The sequence below is a fragment of the Rhinolophus ferrumequinum genome, chromosome X, assembly GCF_004115265.2.
Source record: "Rhinolophus ferrumequinum isolate MPI-CBG mRhiFer1 chromosome X, mRhiFer1_v1.p, whole genome shotgun sequence".
Classification (NCBI taxonomy): domain Eukaryota; kingdom Metazoa; phylum Chordata; class Mammalia; order Chiroptera; family Rhinolophidae; genus Rhinolophus; species Rhinolophus ferrumequinum.
In genome coordinates, this window is record NC_046284.1 from 12,320,545 (window position 1) to 12,339,503 (window position 18,959).

Here is an 18,959-nt window from a genome sequence, read left to right on the forward strand (position 1 = left end):
AGTAAACAGAACCATTGAAACTGGTATGCATTGTAAATATATGGTAAACAGAATCGTTAAGGTTTGGCGGTCGGAGGGGGTGGGGGAGAGGGAGGAAGGGGGAAGGGTGGGGGGAAGGGGGGCAAAGAAAAGGAAAAAAACTTTCCAGAAAGTCCCAAGCTAAACTACACTGTTAAATTGAATTACACTAAAGATTTAAATCTCAAAATACAAAATACAGTGTCATCCTTACATCATTCTCTTTATTGCAGTGGTCAGGAATGGAACTGAGACAGGTGAGTTAGTATGATTGCTAGGTAGACAGGGAGGTCCCTGGTAGAAAAAAGAAAAGACAGCCATATCCTAAAACTTCAGGTTTTGAAATCACTCCTTTGCTCCAGGACGTAATGTAACAGGGCCTTGAGATTAATCATAAAATTCCTTTTGGCCTGACAAACGGAGCAGATCTGATAGATAAGAGTGGGTTACTTTGCTAATTCCTTCAGGATGGGCAAGCAGAAGAAACCTGGTGGACGAATTTCATTAGAAGGCGCCACTTCCCTTCTTCAAACAAGTTCCCTTCTCCAAACAGCCCCCCTTCCCCAAGCAGGCTAGGGAAGGCATAAAAGTAAGAGCTGTTGCCTCAGTCATGGGGCACCCCCCATTCGGGACCCCCTCCCGCTCGGGAGCTGCAACCTCTTCTCCTGCTTCTAATAACCTATCCTCTTGTTAAAACTTTTTGCCTCTCCCTGGTCCGTGTTTCCATTCTTCGGCATCAGGAGACACGATGCCGGCCCGCACTCAGAAACTGCCGGCAGATCCAACATCACCTACATCAGAACCAGCAATATATCTCCAAGGTATGCCTGTAATTTTCAATGTGATACCCAACCTTTCCAAAAAACCTTACTGATGGAGGAATATTTTTCCTGTGAGTCCCCAAATGACGTAGATGATGTTGGATCTGCCGGCAGTTTCTGGGTGTGGGCCGGGATCCTGTCTCGTGAAGCCGAAGAATGGAAACGCAGACCCAGGAGAGGCAAAGAGTTTTAAAGAGGATAGTTTATTGAAAGCAAAGAATCAGAGCTCCTGAGCGGGAGGGGGTCCGGAGTGGGGGTGCCCCATGACTGAGGCAAAAGCTCCTACTTTTATACCTTCCCTTGCCTGCTTGGGGAAGGGGAGCTGTTTGGAGAAGGGAACTTGTTTGAAGAAGGGAACTGGCGCCTTCTAATGAAATTCGTCTGTTATGGATACCAGGACCGGAAAGAACCCAAGCGGCACTCAGAGAGTTAGTGATGGGAAACTGACCTTAAAATGGTTCCCTACTGTGGGGACAGAACCCCAAAAAGCAGTTTCCAGGCTCTTGGCCTCACGTGGAAAGGTGCTGGCTCAGGTAGTAAATGGCCACCAACTGTGATTGGATGGCCATCAGCTATGGTTAGGTGGCCATCAGCTGTAACCAGTGAGCCATTGGCCACTAATATAACTGCCGTGGCTACGCTAGCAGCAAATGGGGGCTAGCAAGGAGATGGTGGCTGAGCTGGCAAGCGCGGATTGCGAAAGGCGGATGCCGCCAGCGAGACTATAGTGGTGTGACTCCCCTACCTATGGCTCCGTGGGTGTTCCTTTTTGGCCTCACCATGTCCTGCGTTCTTATGTGGGGAGTGGGACCAGAGACCCCGCCTGACACCCTGCCTGACACCTACCACGTGGAACTGACCTAAGATGGTGACCCGAGCAAAGAGAGAAGTCCCCAGCCTAAGCCCCAGCCCACTGCCGCATAACCCCCTCCAAGCCACACCCCGAGCCAATCACCAGAGGACACCTACCCCTTCCCCGACTCAAGGAAGTCCCCAACCCATAAAAACCTGCTCAAAACCTTGCTAGGGGCTCAGTCTTTTGGGAAGGATCCCGCTGAGCCGGTTGCAGAAAAACATCAAGGACCGAGAAACTCAAGTGGCACGCAGAGATCAGGGAGAACACAGCTTTATTACCCCGGCAGGCTCAGCGGGATCCTTCCCAAAAGACTGAGCCCCTAGCAAGGTTTTGAGCAGGTTTTTATGGGTTGGGGACTTCCTTGAGTCGGGCAAGGGGTAGGTGTCGTCTGGTGATTGGCTCGGGGTGTGGCTTGGAGGGGGTTATGCGGCAGTGGGCTGGGGCTTAGGCTGGGGACTTCTCTCTCCATTGGGGCCACAATATTAGCTCAGTTCCATGTGGCAGGGAACCATTTTAAGTCAGTTTCCCCATCAAGCCCACCGGCTTAATAAAGCTGATTCTCCTAACTCTGAGTGCTGCTTGGGTTCTTTCTGGTCTTGGATTCTGCTACAATAGAAATACACAATGAAAAATGGCTAGGAAGTAAAATCAGAATAAAACAATAAAATGAAAGATGTAATGTTTCATTCAGTTTCTAGAATACATTACAGTTTTTAAAAGTGAATCCTGAGCAAGAAGTGATATTCCTTAAAGGGGGATTTTTTGAAAGCTCTGTGTTGAAGGATTATCTTCTACAGTATACATCACAAGAATCATGCTATTTAACATTACCTGACTCTAGTGTTCATACTCTTTCCATTGTTCTATACAGTCTTCCATACTTGCTACAATTTGGACCCCGAAGTTACACTGTTCTGTGACCATCCCCTCTCGACATTCATTACAAACTTGTATTCCTACCCTCAAGTTTCCTGAATGACAGTAGAGGTCACAACTTTCAGACCAAGTTACGGAAGACCGAACAGAATTTGCCAACACAAAATATGCCTCTTTAGCATAAGAATTATTTTGAGCTGGCTAATTTTAAGAAACAGCAAAACAGGGAGAAGCTCAGAAAGCCTAGTAGAAGTTACCTTTGTGGTAGAGACATTTACATTCGTAAGGGAAATCTCCATTTGTAAGGGCACCCCCACTCTCAGTACCAGGAATAGGAGGAGATGCTAAATCTCCAGAAACTCTTTTATCAATGCAGAAGGGAAAGACCTAAATCTGCATAACAACAGTACCATTGTTTACTGAGCTTTGCCCCGTAACCTCCCCTTGACTGAGGCTCCACCCCCAGAATCATCTTTTGTCTTTAGCTGTAGTTTTTAAGCTGGTGACTTGGGCCATTTGGGGGAGTTAACTCAGTTTTCCTCGGTCTCTCCCATGTATGCGGGAGATATCCATGTTATTAAACTTCTGCTTTTCTGCTGTTCATCTGTCTTTTATTACAGAGGGATTTCAGCCAAGAACCTAGAAGAGTAGAGGGGAAATTATTTTTCCTTCCATACATTTCTAAGACAGATGTCAAGTATTTAGTAATGGTTAAAATTTTGAAAGAACTCAGGGAAAAATCCAACATCTAAATCACTGTGAAAATTCACCCAGGAAAATCTGGTTCCTTAAATTGATTATTTGCCCCATTGGACATGAATGCATCATTACTGTTCAATATATCAACTTGTAGACCGGGAAATATTTCTATTTGATTTATTTTCTAATCATAATTATTTTTACTATTTCGTTTCATGTAACATTTCAATTTCTTTTCCCTATTGGTGCAATGCAAAATAACCCTGGCATTTAGAACCCAAAACTATGTGTTCATCTCATTATCCTAAATTGATTTTGCAAAAATATATTTATAGCGAGGTCATGTCGCAATGTCTTTGAAGCCATGTTTGTGTTTCAGGTTCTTTGTATCTCATGGAATGTGTTTTTAAGCTTTCTCTTGACTGCTCCTTTCTCACTATGAACTCTGGAGAGATGGCTGACAGGTCTAATCCATCATTAAATCCCATTACCTAGGCAGACTGTGACTGATTATTGGATATAACATTTGTAATGCTTCTTAACAACTTGGCACCTTTAAAATTCAGGAGCCAAGAGAGAAAATTAACTGAAAAGTTAGCTAAATATGAAAAGAAAAAGAAAACAATAATTGACATTAATTCATTTTAGGACACAGTCGACCTTAGATAACCATTACCGAAAGTGATTCATTTTATAATAAAGCTGTCGTTTATTAATCATTAACTGTGTGATAATTAATCCTAAAAATAACTCTCCCAGGTAGTTATTATCCTCCAATCACAAATGAGGAAACTGAGGCTCAGAGAAGTTAATAGCTTGTTCTAAGAGTACACAGCTAAATAAGAGGTGGCATGTTGTCCTCACCTGTTTCATGACCATGATCAAATAACACCCTGGTGAGGCTTTCACTACCATTCTATTTAAATCTGCAAACACCCACCCCCAGCACATCCTTTCCCTTCCCCTGATTTATTTTTATCCATGTAACTTATTACCATCTAAATGACTATAATTCACTTATTTGTTCCATTTATTGTCTGTCTCCTTTCCCTACAAGGTCAATTCCATGAGGGCAGGGATTTGTGTCGATTTTGTTAACTGCTTAACCCAAGCATCAAGTACAGTGCCTGACACATAGAAGAATTCCTTGACTATGTGGAGCAGGAATCCATGAACCAGAAGGAAAATGATGTGACCGGGCAAACAGTTTGTCCACCCAGCACTGTAGACATCCAATTACGTTGACACTGGGGTACAGTGAAAGAAAGTGGCATTAACTGTATGTTGCTACACAATGGAGAACAGGCAGCTTGTGCTGGAAAAATCCGAACTACTAGATGTTTACGGACAAGGGGTATTTATAGAGCAAAAATGGTCATGAGTAACGGGTCGCGGGTCCTGGGTCTTGCTGATTGGTCAAAAGTGAGGTAAGGGCAGTAAATCTTTATTTCAGGATTTGAGGTCGGCTTCTGTGTCCTTCCGTCTGGTTTCATGAGGATGTGGCCAGGGGGTGGGTCTGCTTTAGGGCTCAGGAGCTGGAACACAACTGAGGCCGTGATGTTATCCTTAGCTTAACAGAAACCCATGCCTGTGGCCCTCAGTCCAGGCATGGCCACTGTGTTTGGCTGCCTCAGGGCGTTAATGACCAGAAGGGAAAGGACTAAAGCTCACAGGGCCCACTGTGAACAAATGAGAGAGTGCAGGGGATACGTATTAACTCAAAATCACACAAAAATCAGGACCCTGGGTTTCAGTTGGTCGTTCGCTTTGTGGGCTGCAACACATCTTAACAATGCACGTTACTAGGTTATCTCAATGTGCAGGTGTGGAAGCTATACATCTTGTGACTCCTACTCATTGTATGTTATTATTATTTCTGTTGTCTTGGTTATTTCTCCCGCAGTCTAACAGGCCCTAAGATACGTAATTTCTTTTTTTTTTTTAGCCTTTTATTTTATTTTATTTTTTTTATTTATTTTTCAATTACAGTTGACATGCAATATTATATTAGTTTCAGGTGTACACCATAGTGGTTAGACATTTGTATAACTTAGGAAGTGATCCCCCGATAAGTCTAGTAACCACCTGACACCATCCATAGTTATTACAATATCATTGACTATATTCCCTGAAGCAATTTCTATAATGGTTAACAGGGTGCTATGTGATTTCTTTCTTGTGGCTGTTAGTCCAAGCTAGCATACAATCCCTCTCCCCCTTTTTTTTTTTTTAAAGATTTTATTGGGGAAGGGGAACAGGACTTTATTGGGGAACAGTGTGTACTTCCAGGCCTTTTTTCCAAGTCAAGTTGTTGTCCTTTCAATCTTAGTTGTGGAGGACGCAGATCAGCTCCAGGTCCAGTTGCCGTTTCTACTTGCAGGGGGCACAGCCCACCATCCCTTGCGGGACTCGAGGAATTGAACTGGCAACCTTGTGGTTGAGAGCCCACTGGCCCATGTGGGAATTGAACCTGCAGCCTTCGGAGTTAGGAGCACGGAGCTCTAACCGCCTGAGCCACCGGGCCAGCCCCTCCCCTTTTTTTTAATGAAATATATTTTGTGAAGAGTTTCAAATCCTTGGCTTCAGTGAGAGGCAGTTAGTGTGTGTGCATATTTAATTACCATCTTCTTATTTGACATATTGGATTTTAAAAGTGAGGGAAGTGGTAGTTATTACACTGAACATTAACACATAAACATAAGGGATTATTTTCATTATTCCATCCTTTAAACCAGGGGTGTCCAAACTGCGGCCCGCGGGCCAACTGCGGCCCGCAATTCATTGTTAATTGGCCCGTAGCAAATTCCAAAAATATATTTAGTTTACTTAAATAAACCAGGTGAGGCAATACGTACTTTACCTCTAGTGAGTGGCCCGGCTGTTTGTATATTTTACCTCATATGGCCCTTGGGGAAAAACGTTGAACAAAGTTTGGACACCCCTGCCTTAAACATTTTCTCTGTCTATTGAATCAACGACTACAACATGGTAGAAAAAAAAGGGGTGGGGGGCCAGTATATGTCCTTACCCTGAATCAGATAGCCTACTTTTACAAACATGTTTAGAGGAGAAAGAAGGAAGAAAAACATTCTCTTTTCCTTGGTAACTACAAAGTAGTTGAGAGTATGGAAATGCTCCCTCTTTCTTGGGACACATTTACACAGACTATCTGATTTTGAGGCAAACACAATAGAGGCGCACAAACATGCTTCCACAAAGCCCAGTATATTTGATTAACATATCAGGTAAAACAAACAAATTTTCTCAATGACGCAAAAATTTCTGAGGTGTTCTAAATTAAATTACAGTAGCCAGAAAGTTCGAGAAAGAGACAGAACAGTTAGCCTGTTAATAGCTGTGAGCCAACTCTGACAAAAGACAACTCACTCTCCTTAGTGTATGTTGGAACTTCGGATTGACTTCCGGGTGGCTATTTCGTGATTATTCTAAAGAGAGAACAGCCAGTTGCCTTCATACCCCGGGAGCCTATGCTTCTTATTTACACATGAACTTTCCAGACTTGCCCACAACCTATGCAAGGAAGCAGTTTCCTTGGACTCTGCGCCTATCCCAGAACCAGCCCTACTTCACCTTCTCTGGTCACCTTTGTCTACAGCCAATGGACGGGGTGGCTGGTTAGCTCAGTTGGTTGGAGTGTGGTGCTAGTACCACCAAGGTTGCCGGTTCGATCCCTGCATGGGCCAGTGTGAGTTGTACCCTCTTAAAAAAAAAAAAAAAAAGGTTCTACAGCCAATATAAATTCTTTCAGAATGGCCTCATCTTTCTCCCCCTTACTTGATGTATAAAAACACTTGCAAAACTCTGCAATGGATGAACGTGTTTGTCTTTCCTACCTAGCCATGCTGCTGGTGGTTTAGACTCCATGCCTCAAGACTCATCTTCCTTTTTGCTAGCAATGGCCTAATAAGCCCTTTCTTTTAAAAAGGGTTTCAGCCATGGAGTTAACACCGACTACAAAACAGAAGATTTAGACTTTGGGTCAGAGATTTTCCCTCTAAGGTGAGATAGTCAGGAAAAGAAAAATCAAGCATAAGTGGAGGGGTCATTCTCAGAACAGAAAATGAACTCATTTTTATGAGTGAGAAAAGAAAGGATTAGGGACATTCTGAGGTGGGGAAGAAGGAATATGACCGTCCATGTCAACATGACGCCAAGTCCTTTTGGAAATGGCTGGGGACTTCATTTGCTGAAAAGGTTAGAGCAGGTTGGGTCCGGCCATTTCCTGTGTCTCTGTTTCCTCCTGTGTTTGTGATAAGTTTGCCCTGCCTCACTCCCAGGATTTTTATGAGGTTCAAAGAGCATACTGCCTGAAGACTTCTTTTTTTTTAACAGATACATTTGCATTTCACGTAAGGATAGTGAACAGTCTGTTCTTTACAATAAGCAAAGGAAATCTAGAATTTCCCAAAAGGATAATTCGTTATTCAACTGTAGCCTTCTAATTCAGAGGCAGGCAGGTCCCAGTTACCCATGGTCTATCAGAAGTGTTGAAAAGGACCGAGGGCCTGCCCAGGCACCTTCATCATCCCACATCTAGACTTCTGTGGGAGGATGGAGACTCAGTGAAGGGGTTGTGGCTGCCATCTGCTGAGAAACTGTCTTGTCCCTTGGGGGGCTGATTCAGACTGCTAAAGATGGGGTATGATATATACACTCTGCAATAGCAGGCAGGGTTAAGAGGCATAAACTTTTTGTCCTTCGCTCACCCAGAACTTTTCTCTCCTGTACCATAAAGGCAGAAGGGGGCTTCACAAACAAGAAGAAAGACTGGTCGGTGTAAACTGCAAATAAAACATGTATCGGGATGGCTGGTTCGCTCAGTTAGCGTGGTGCCGGTTCGATCCCCGCATGGGCCACGTTGAGCTGCGCCCTCCTTAAATGAAAATAAAAATAAAACATCTATTATCTATTTTTAGACTGAAGTTATATTTGAGGAAACACTGATTCCTCTTTTGTTTTTGTAAACAACCAGCTTCATCCTGCCAAGGTTGAAACCTATGCTTAAGTAATGTAAGAAAAAAATAAAAAGGGAATAGATGCTTTGTGCACCATTTCAATTTCCTGAGGAAGGAAGGAATAATCTGGTAAGAAACTATTTTAGAGAGAGCAATCATAGGTTAAAATAGGTTCCAAGGTCTACTTTTACTTTCTTCCTCCTGATGTTTCTAGAGAAAAACTATTGAGGGCATTTGAAGGATTAACTATACACATTGCAGCACAGCTGTGGAGGTCTAATGTGTTAGTCCATTTTGTAGACACTGCGAACTCAGATATAAGATTCAGCACAGCATTTATCAGTGTATCTCTTACTCTCAGGATTTTTGTCCTGTCTTTTTCTTTAGACTTATAGTTCCTTGAGGTCAAGGATGATACAGACTAAGTACTTGATGGATCTAATAAAATTGATAGAGGATCCATTAGATTGATCAGAACTAAAAGAAAACCAGAAAGTCGTGCCAAGAATGAATCAGTTGATGACAAAAGGGAAGAGGGTGTGAAATGGACCCATCTTAGGGGATCCATTTGAAGAAACAGGAAGAGAAGTCATTTGTTCAGTAATAGTGTACAAAACAGACAAAATTCCTGCACTTGTTGGGTATCCAATATAGAGGATGAGATAGGCATTAAAGGGCCCTAATAATAATGATTATTGTAATAAAGACTAACAAGGAATTCATGGAGCTATACAAATTTTAAGCAGAAGGACCTGATCCAATCATAAGAGTGAGGGGAGATTTCCCAGAGAAAATCTTTTCAGCAGAGAATTGATGGAATTGAGAGTAGGTGATGAGATCCATTGGATGAGGAACCAAAGACCATTTTCACAAAACTTAAAATTATGGTGTGAGAAGGCAGGAGAGGGCTACAAACAAAACTCCAAAAGCATACACCTGAGAAGCAGCCTGTTTGATAAAGAAGACTCGGTGAGGGGGTGGCCAGTTAGCTCAGTTGGTGAGAGCATGGTGCTGATAACACGAAGGTTGTCGGTTCGATCCCCGCATGGGCCACTGTGAGCTGCGCCATCCTTAAAAATAAATAAATAAAAAAGATGACTTGGTGATAGCTGAAAATACAATGCTATACAAATACGAGCAGACATTTAGAAGATGTTTGATTACTATCATGAGCTCAGAGTGTGGACTCTAGTGTAACAATCCTAGCTGTCAGACCTTGGACAAATGACTTAAACTGTTCATGTGTCAACTTCTTTGTAAACTGAGGTGTGTAACAGTACCTGTCTCCTAGGCTATTGTGAGCATTGAATATGTTACTATATAAAAAGCACTTAGAACACTGCCTGGAGCATTCTACCTGCTGAATATATGTTGGCTGCTATTATTTTTGTTACCACTATTACTTACAATGGTAAGAGCCAAGAATGATATTAGGAAAGTTAGTAATAACATTAAGAAAGGATTACAAATTTGTTCACAGCTAACTTGCTTGTACGAAAGAGGAATAAGCCTCATACCCAGAGGGGAAACACATTTTTGCAAGCCCCTCAAAGTACGGTGGGTTCAAGGAGTAGGAAGGAAGATGAAGGGTATACATCAAAGAGAAGGAAGGAGGATGGGGGAATAGATTATATTTTAGTTTAGAGGAAACTGATTGTTTCTCGTTTGCTCAGCTATCTAGAGGCAATGTAATAGGAAATCTGCTTATTTCAACCTGCTGCTCACCAGAAGTTTCCAGCCCTACAAAAACTCTTATCCACTGTTTTGCCTCCCTGAGCGTATCACTCCCCACCTCTTACTGCTCACTCCAGGAGTAAGCCCTACATACTTATGTATACATATAAAAGCCCTTTTTATTCTGTAATAAAAGGAAGGAAGAACTAAGAGTACCTCAGCCTGGGTTCCTTCTCATGCTCAGAAATATAGAACATGACATCAAATTGCAGGCTTACTATATCTTTATTTGTTCAACTATTTCATGCCAAAAGCAAAACTGAAATGTGTCAATAACCTGATCACACTTTTATTCCTTCCCATAAAACATTCTGTAACTATCATCACAAAGATAAGTTTCACAGTCTCTTCTATTACAACACTTTTTATCAGATAACATGTCAACATATTGATATTCACACATTTGCTAACAATCTCAGCAAACTGCTCTCCTATGGCATATTCGATGATATGAAATTGAGTTTTTATACCATTGAAAGCTACTTATTAAGCAGTTGCTGAATCAGCAATGCTATATCCCTGTTACTCCTACTAGGCAGACTTTATCTTGATGGAATTTTAAAATCATCTTTGCATAATTAACCTAATTCCTGGTATGCAGTAGGCACTAAAGAAATCTACCGTGTTTCCCCAAAAATAAGACCTAGCTGGACAATCGGCTCTAGTGTGTCTTTTGGAGCAAAAATTAATACAAGACCTGGTCTTATTTTACTATAATATAAGACTGGGTCTTTAATGTAATATAATATAATATAATATAATATAATATAATATAATATAATATAATATAAAATATAAGACCGGGTCTTATATTACATAAGACCCGGTCTTATATTAATTGTTGCTCCAAAAGACGCATTAGAGCTGATTGTCTGGCTAGGTCTTATTTTCGGGGAAACACGATATGTAGAATTGAGCTGCTCCTGGAGCTCAGTTTCAGTAGTTCACCAGAAAGAATGGGTGTCAGAGAAGATATTATGTCCAAATGAGTAGAACTGTGAAACAATACGGCACATTCAGGACTTGCATATGACCTTGAAAACATCCATGGAAGTGTGTCACAGGTGTTTACAGTGTCCAGTATGTGTGTTATGCTAAACCAAATAATGTGGGACGTTCCAGTATTATGTTGAATAGAAGTGATGAAAGCATGCTTTCTTGCCTTGTCCCTTAATTTAGAGGAAAAGCTTTCAGTCTGTCACAGTTGAGTATGATACGACTGGAACCTCTATCCCAGATTATACGAGAAGAAAAAACGTATAGTCAATGTATATCATGTGACAAAAATCAGATGATTTTGTAAACACAATATTTATTCAACATTCTTGAGGTAAATGATTTCTATTTCACTTGAGGAATGCTTACTAAACATCTTTTACATTCAGTGAATTCTAACAAACATTTAAAGAAGAACCAACACCACTATTTCTCAAAACTTTTCCAAAAAAATTGAAGAAGTGGGAACACTTCCTAACTCATTCTATAAGGCTAGCAATCCTAGTTACCAAAGCCAGACAAAGACACTACAAGAAAACTACCAACCAAATATCCCTTTTGAACACTGCTGGAAAATTTCTCAACAACATACTAGCACACCAAATTCAACAGTGCATTACAAGGATTATACACCATGACCAATTGGGATTTATTCCTGGAATGTAAGGATGATTCAACATAAGAAAATTAATCCATGTAATACACCATATCAACAGAATGAAGAAAAAAACACATGATCATCTCAATTGATGCAGATAAGCATTTGACAAAAATCCAACACCCTTTCATGATAAAAACACTCAACAAGCTGCATAGGAATAGAAGGAAACTGCCTCAACACAATAAAAGCCATATACAAAAGACCCAAAGCAAACATCATACTCAATTGTAAAAGATTGAAAGCTTTTCCTCTAAAGTCAGGAACAAGGCAAGAATGCATGCTTTTACCACTTCTATTCAACATAGCACTAGAAGTCTTAGCCAGAGCAATTAGGCAAGAAGAAATAAAATGCATTTTAATTGGAAAGGAAGAAGTAAAATTATTTCTGTTCATATGATAAAAAGGCAACCTATGGAATGGGAGAAAATATTTGCAAATCATATATCTTATGTGATTAACATCCAGAATATATATAGAACTCTTAAACCTCAAAAACAAACAAACAAACAAACAAACAAACAAACCCAATTCAAAAATGGGCAAAGGACTTGAATAAACATTTCTCCAAAGAAGATATACAGATGGCCAACAAACACATAAAAAGATGCTCAACATAACTTATTATTAGGGAAATAAAAATTAAAACCACAATCAGATACTACCTCACACCCATTAGAATGGCTGCTATCAACAAAACAGAAAACAACAAATGTTGGTGAGGATGTGAAGAAATTGGAACCCTTGTGCAGTATTGGTGGAAATGTAAAATAGCGCAGATGCTGTGGAAAATAGTACAATGGTTCTTCAAAAAATTAAACAGAATTACCATATCCATAATTCCACTTCTGGATATATACCCCAAAGAATTGATGTAGAGTCTGGAGCAGATATATCCACACCCATGTTCACAGCAGCATTATTCACAATAGCTAAAATGTTGAAGCTACCGAAGTGTCCATCAGAAGATGAATAAGGAAAATGTGGCATATATATACAATAGAATATGATTTAGCAGTAAAAAAGAAATTCTATCATATACCACAACATTGATGAACCTTGAGGACATTATGTTAAGTGAAATAAACCAGTCTCAAAAAGGCAAATACTGTATTATTCTATTTACACGAGGTATACCTAGAATAGTCAAAATCATAGAAATAGAAAGTAGCATGGTAGTTGCCAGGAACTGGGGGAGGAGGAATGGGGAATTATTATTTAGTGAATAAAGAGTTTCAGTTTCACGATATGAAAAGAATTTGGAAATGGATGGTGGTAAAGGTGGCCCAACAATATGAATTTAGTTAACGCCACTGAGCTAAATACCACTGAACTTAATACCACTGCAACTAAAATGGTTAACACGACAAATTTTGTGTTGTATTTTACCCACAACAAATTTTTTTTACAAGCTCATGAATATGCAAACATTAATATGAGATACTCAGCCACTGAATGATTTAATTTCCTAATCATTGCAGCTCAGTCTAGTGTTTAGAAGTCCAGTGTACTATCCATTGCACTATGAAGCCAAGTCTAATTTTTAAAGTAACCTATATTCTCTAAGCCTACAAAATCTCAAAATGAGCCTTACCAAACAGGAAATGTTCCAAGTGTCAAGTACTGTTGTAAGAAGTATATACCCAATAACAGATAAAGTGATAGCAAATTAAAGAGAAAGTAGCTTGGGGGTTCTCTAGAAACATGGGAAAATATGTGAGAATATGACATATATGTGCACATTTGGAGGTAACATGAAAGGATAAACCTAGTGAGAAGGGATTCAAGGAGATACTACGTACACTGGGGGCAAGTTTCAAGAGACCTTCTCAAACCTAGAAATTCATGTGCCCCTAGAAATTTGAAGGTCACTTGGTATCACTTGGTATTTTACACTTTCAAGAAAAATGGAAAGTACAAGAAATAGTTGGGTAACTGCTTTGAGGGCATAATGAAGGAGAAGTAAGGCAGTGAACTTGGTGACTTGAACTCCAGATTTGTCCAGGCAAAGGATGTTTGAATGTTTCTGGATGTGGGCTACCCATAGGAAAGTTCCAGAAAGGAGAAGTTGAAGGAAATGCAGGTTGGGTAAAGTACTAAGAATGGAATAAGGGAGCAGACAGATACTTTATCTCGTCAAGTGGACTGCATATATGAGAAACCTGATGGAGGAGAAACACGGAGGAATGCAATACCCATAAGGCAAAAAGTCGGTTTTAAATTAATGCTAGACACAGAAAGCACAAATATCTGATCACCAGTCAAATCAGAATTCTTACACTTCCTTTTCTTCTCATTCCCGGTACTCCCACTCTGGAAAGCTCAGAAATAAGGTTGGCAACATAGAAGGAAAAGAATAGAAGCTGTAGATAGGAAAGCCACAAGAAAGCTGCCACTCCGGCCTTCTCCGACTTCAGGCTTCCTCTTGGAACATGGTGGAACTTGCAGAAAGGAAAAAGTCTGACGTAAAAGAGGATTCAAGCAATACCAATTATATTGGGCAGGGCATTGTAATTCCCAAACTAAGAGTGGTTCTGCTTGTTTGGTTTGGTTTTAGATAAAGAGTTCAAAAACCTATTACGTAGAAATGACTAGAAAAATTCTACCAGAGTTGGAATCTAGGGCACAGAAAGCACAAAGGTGACAGAAAAGACTTAAAGGAGCAGTGGGAAATAAAAAATGGTTTCTTTGTAAGCATGTCCTATGAGTTTTGCTTTCTCGTTTTAATAGCTACACAAACATCCCATGTGCTTTTTTGGGGGAAGTTACGGAAATATTAAGAAAGATGGGTAATTACAAAGGCTCATGATGGTCTGCTGGAAGAAAATTCAACCTAATTTTTGGAAATGAGTGCAAATATGTGAAGTTTCTGGTAACAAAAATATTTTTAAAACATCATTGAAATTACCATTACTGCAATGAACAACGTAGGTGACACATTCCTCTGAAGCTAATATGTCAAGGCATTCCGGAATTTTCTGAATATTTTCCTTCAGATACATTAACCTGTTTTTTGCAATCCAGATTTTCTCCAAAGACTCATTGTCCCTAACCTTAAGTCCGTAACTGGGTATGTGAGGTGATGGAGATATTAACTAATGTTATTGTGGTAATCATTTCACAATATCTACAAATGTCAAATCATCACACTGTAAACCTTAAACTTCCACAATGTTATTTGTAAAATATATCTCAATAAAGCTGGAAATTGGAAGTGAAAAATATGTCTATCTTGGTGCAAAAAGAAAAAGAAACCTTTGGATATATACATTTTAAGTATAACAATAAAGTCTTTTACCTTTCTAAAAACTAAAATTGAAGAAGAGACTTATTCATAAAAGAAATTTTTATTCAAATTGGCAACCAGTCAACAGTCATCTACCAAGGATGAGAGCTGTATTTCATTTCTCTTTATTTCATGTATGTATCTACATATGTATTATGTATGTATGTGTATGCTTATGAAGAGAGCCATTATTCAAATCTTAAAAAAAAAAGGATCCTGTAATTATTGAAAGAGTGTGGTCACTCTGGATAGCAATGTAACCTTTCAGGTAACAAAGCCATAATTCGTGAATTTAAATGCATTGAATAAGCTAAGTATGAATGTTAAAAATCAAAGCAAGATAAACATGTGCTTCACGTCTGTGAAGATTTTTTCTATGGTTCCCTTAAGTTCACTGTGCAGCTGGTTGGACTGGAGATGTTAACAAATATGACAATTACCAATGACCACATGCTTACCATATACATTAAAGACCCTTTCCAGGTTGTTACCTGTGGGACATGGAAACATCAAAGTTCAAGTTTTGAAACTGCTTTGGAATTTGCCTGGAAATTCAGCCATAGCATTAGAACTACTTGATACACAAGTGGATTGATTCACCATTCCTTTCCGTTTCATTATGGCCACCTAGCTAGAGAGATACTTCTTTCAGTATCTACGTTATTTCAGCATATAAATAACTGCCTCAAAACCGAAGCCATTTAGTTTCTTGACCTACTTTCACTAAAGAGTCAGTGTTCTTCCTGGTGTATGGAGAAGAATGTGCCCAGCAAATGAGAGCGTTAGTTTATCACCATGATGTGGATGTGAAGGAAAAAGTTGTAACAGTAATAACAAAATTCTGATTAATCATACGTTTCCAAAGAATAATGCAGTCTAGAAGTAATGCACATTATAACTTTTTGATTTTCCCATCTTTCTTGCAAAGGAATTCTTCCAACTGCTGAATGTAAACAGTAAATTTCATGTTTCGATATTAACACAGCTGTAACTTGCCATGGTCTTCAAGTTATTTTGGACCATTTTATTAATACCAACTGAATATTAGAAATTATACTGAAACCATTTCTTTATTTTTATTTTGCTCTCCACATTGAGATAGTTTAGTTATGTCCTCTACATGAAATGACAGTGACCTTTTCATACATAAGCTACACTTTTACCATCTGCAATGATCAAAAGACCATATTAGCATGTGGTTAATTGGTTGTGGTAGAACTGTCATAGCAACAGCACCATATTTTTAGTAAAGTTGAGCTCCTGAGTGCTCAGGTTCAACTGTCAACCCAGACATTGTACATTCAAAAATCTAATCACTTGTACTTCTAGTTAATGCAAAATGTAAACCTTAGGAGAAGAGTTCCCTAGGATTCACCCACTGCCAGACAATGTACCAATATGTAAAGAAAGGTATTATGAATAAAATATTTGGATTGATCAAAATGTCCTTCCACAGGCAATTGAATACACCAATTATCCAGTCATTAAAAAGATGAAGCGTATCTGGGTGTGCTCATGTGGAAACATATCCATGAAATATGATTGTTCTTTTAAAAACACATCCCGTAGAAGAATATCTGTAATGTGATCCTATTTACATTTTTTAAATGAGAAATACTTATGCTTACATATACATTAACTCTTCTGGAATGATACACAAACGTTAGTGGGACTGGAGTATGGGGAAATGACTTTTGTATGTATATACTCTCTTCTACTGTTTGAATTTTGTACTGTGAGCATAAATTTTATAATTTTTTAATAATTTTTTACACTGGTATTTCCAGACTCACTTAGATAATAAATGCCAGAGCCAGTACATGGTTTGTGCTTTCAAACTCCACATACCTTGGTCTTTCCACTATTAAACCAGTGGGTAAATTACGCATTATCAATATGTACAATGACCTCGCCAGTTTCCATTCAGAAAATATTGTGATGGACAATTTTAGTTTTCAAATGAATGTGTACTAAATTTTTAATTCTCCAGGCTATGCTTATCTAATTATATACATTGAAGTCAAATAGTAAAACAGTAACTAATGTAACTGGCTAATATGCTTAGAGAATGTCCACATTTTTAAAGTTTAGAAGAAAGGTTTACAAAATGAAGTTATTTTTCTATTGTTTCTATTTTTTCAGCTTAAATTCCAAGGACTCTTAATGTTTTTCACCAGTATGTTACTCGAAGATTAGCATGTCTATGAAACTCTCTTTACTTCTACCTCTTTAGCTTTATTTGTTTTGTTTTATTTGTTTTATTAGTTTCAGGTGTACAAAACAATGTAATAGTTAGATATTTCACCCCTCACAAAGTGATAACCTCCCTCCCCCGATCTACTGCCCCTCTGACATCATATATATGTATTACAATTCCGTGGACTCTATTCCCTCTGCTGTACTCCACATCCCGTGACTATATATATATTTAATTACAGTTGACATTCATTGTTTTTCAGCTTCAGCTTCAGGTGTACAGCGCAGTGGTCAGGCACCTACACTGTCCACAATGTGGTCTCCCTAATAAGACAAGTGCCTATCCGACGCCCTACAAAATCTTTACAATGTTATTGATTATATTCCCCAAACTGTCTTTCCTATCCCCATGGCAATATTGTAGTTACCTCTTTGCTTTATTTTTAACTGCGAGTGTTCAAAAGTGATAAAAATGTGATCCTTGAAAGGATTCTGTTCCAACAAGAAATTCTCTGAATACTTTTGTTCAACCAAACAATAGTCACCCATTAGAGGATGACTATTGAGTATAATGGCTCATGAGAGGTAATTCAACGTTTTAATTCCTAACATGAAAAAATGATGAATGCAAGGAAACCTGCCATATTCGAGATCATCTCCACTGATTTGCTGCCCCTGCATATAAAATAAAACGAGGTTTGGCTCAAACCGATGGATGCTGCTAGCTTTCCTTTCCACACCTTATCTGAAATAGCAGTTGACTCTGATGTTTGTAAGAGAACGAAGCATATGAAATTGTTAAAATTGCTATCAGGCTTTGTTTTGTTTTGTTTTGACCTTTATTTGCTTTCTGCCCCTCTTCCAAGGATAATGTACTGCTTCCTAATGTAAAAGCTAGAGGTAACACCTCAACAGTAAATGTCAGCCAGTAGCATTCAAAGAAGGGGCTAATTTCGTATCTGTGGAGTTTAAATGAGTGGGAGCGAAATTATGGGATTCCCTCCCCCATTTTTGTGGGGAAAAGGAATAATTAGCTTGCTTTTAGGAAATAAATTGTTCATGTTTACAAAATAAAAACCTCAATACATATAGTGAAATGCTATAAAATTGGTTCCATTCCTATGCATTTTGAATGTTTTCATTTTCAGGCGATCTCATTTTTACCTATTAAGGTATATTGTTGTACATGGGGTTTATTATAATTAGATTTTCTGAGAAAATGTTGCTGCACTGAAATCATTCCAAACTTAGATTCTTGTTCAGCTGTAAGATTTTGTCTTATTTTCTTCTTGATTAAGAAATCAGCACTTTACCCAAATTAAACCCTTATTGTAGTGTATTCAAATTCGTTCATACATCTCACAATTTGCCCCACTCATATCTCATTTAATGAAATACAAGGTCAGACAATTAACTTCATGAACTCATCCTAGAAAAAGTGCTACCTACCTCATTGCTGAATATCACTACATCCACCTTTGAAGTGCTCCCCTTGGGAAGCTATGCACTGACGCCAGTGCCTAGTCCACCCTTCAAAGCAGTTGTGGAACTCTTTTTCTGGAATGGCCATCAGAGCTGTCATCCTATTACCCCCTGATGTCCTGAATGTCATCAAAATGTCTTCCTTTCAATATTTCCTTTATCTTCGGGTAAAGAAAGAAGTCATTGGGGGCCAGATCAGGTGAGTAGGGAGGGTGTTCCAATACAGTTATTTGTTTCCTGGCTAAAAACTCCCTCACAGACAGTGCCATGTGGCTGATGCATTGTCGTGATGCAAGAGCCATGAATTGTTGGTGAAACGTTCAGGTCGTCTCACTTTTTCACGCAGCCTTTTCAGCACTTC

The 18,959-nt window shown here is 39.1% G+C and overlaps 1 non-coding gene and 1 pseudogene across 1 annotated transcript; both read left to right on the plus strand.

Annotated features, from left to right (window-relative positions):
* The first annotated feature begins 766 nt into the window (after positions 1–766).
* Positions 767–15,765, plus strand: LOC117025730 (armadillo repeat-containing protein 10-like; annotated as a pseudogene).
* Positions 6,901–6,974, plus strand: TRNAT-AGU (transfer RNA threonine (anticodon AGU)). Its single transcript has one exon. It is a non-coding gene; the product is annotated as a tRNA-Thr (tRNA).
* Positions 15,766–18,959: the final 3,194 nt, after the last annotated feature.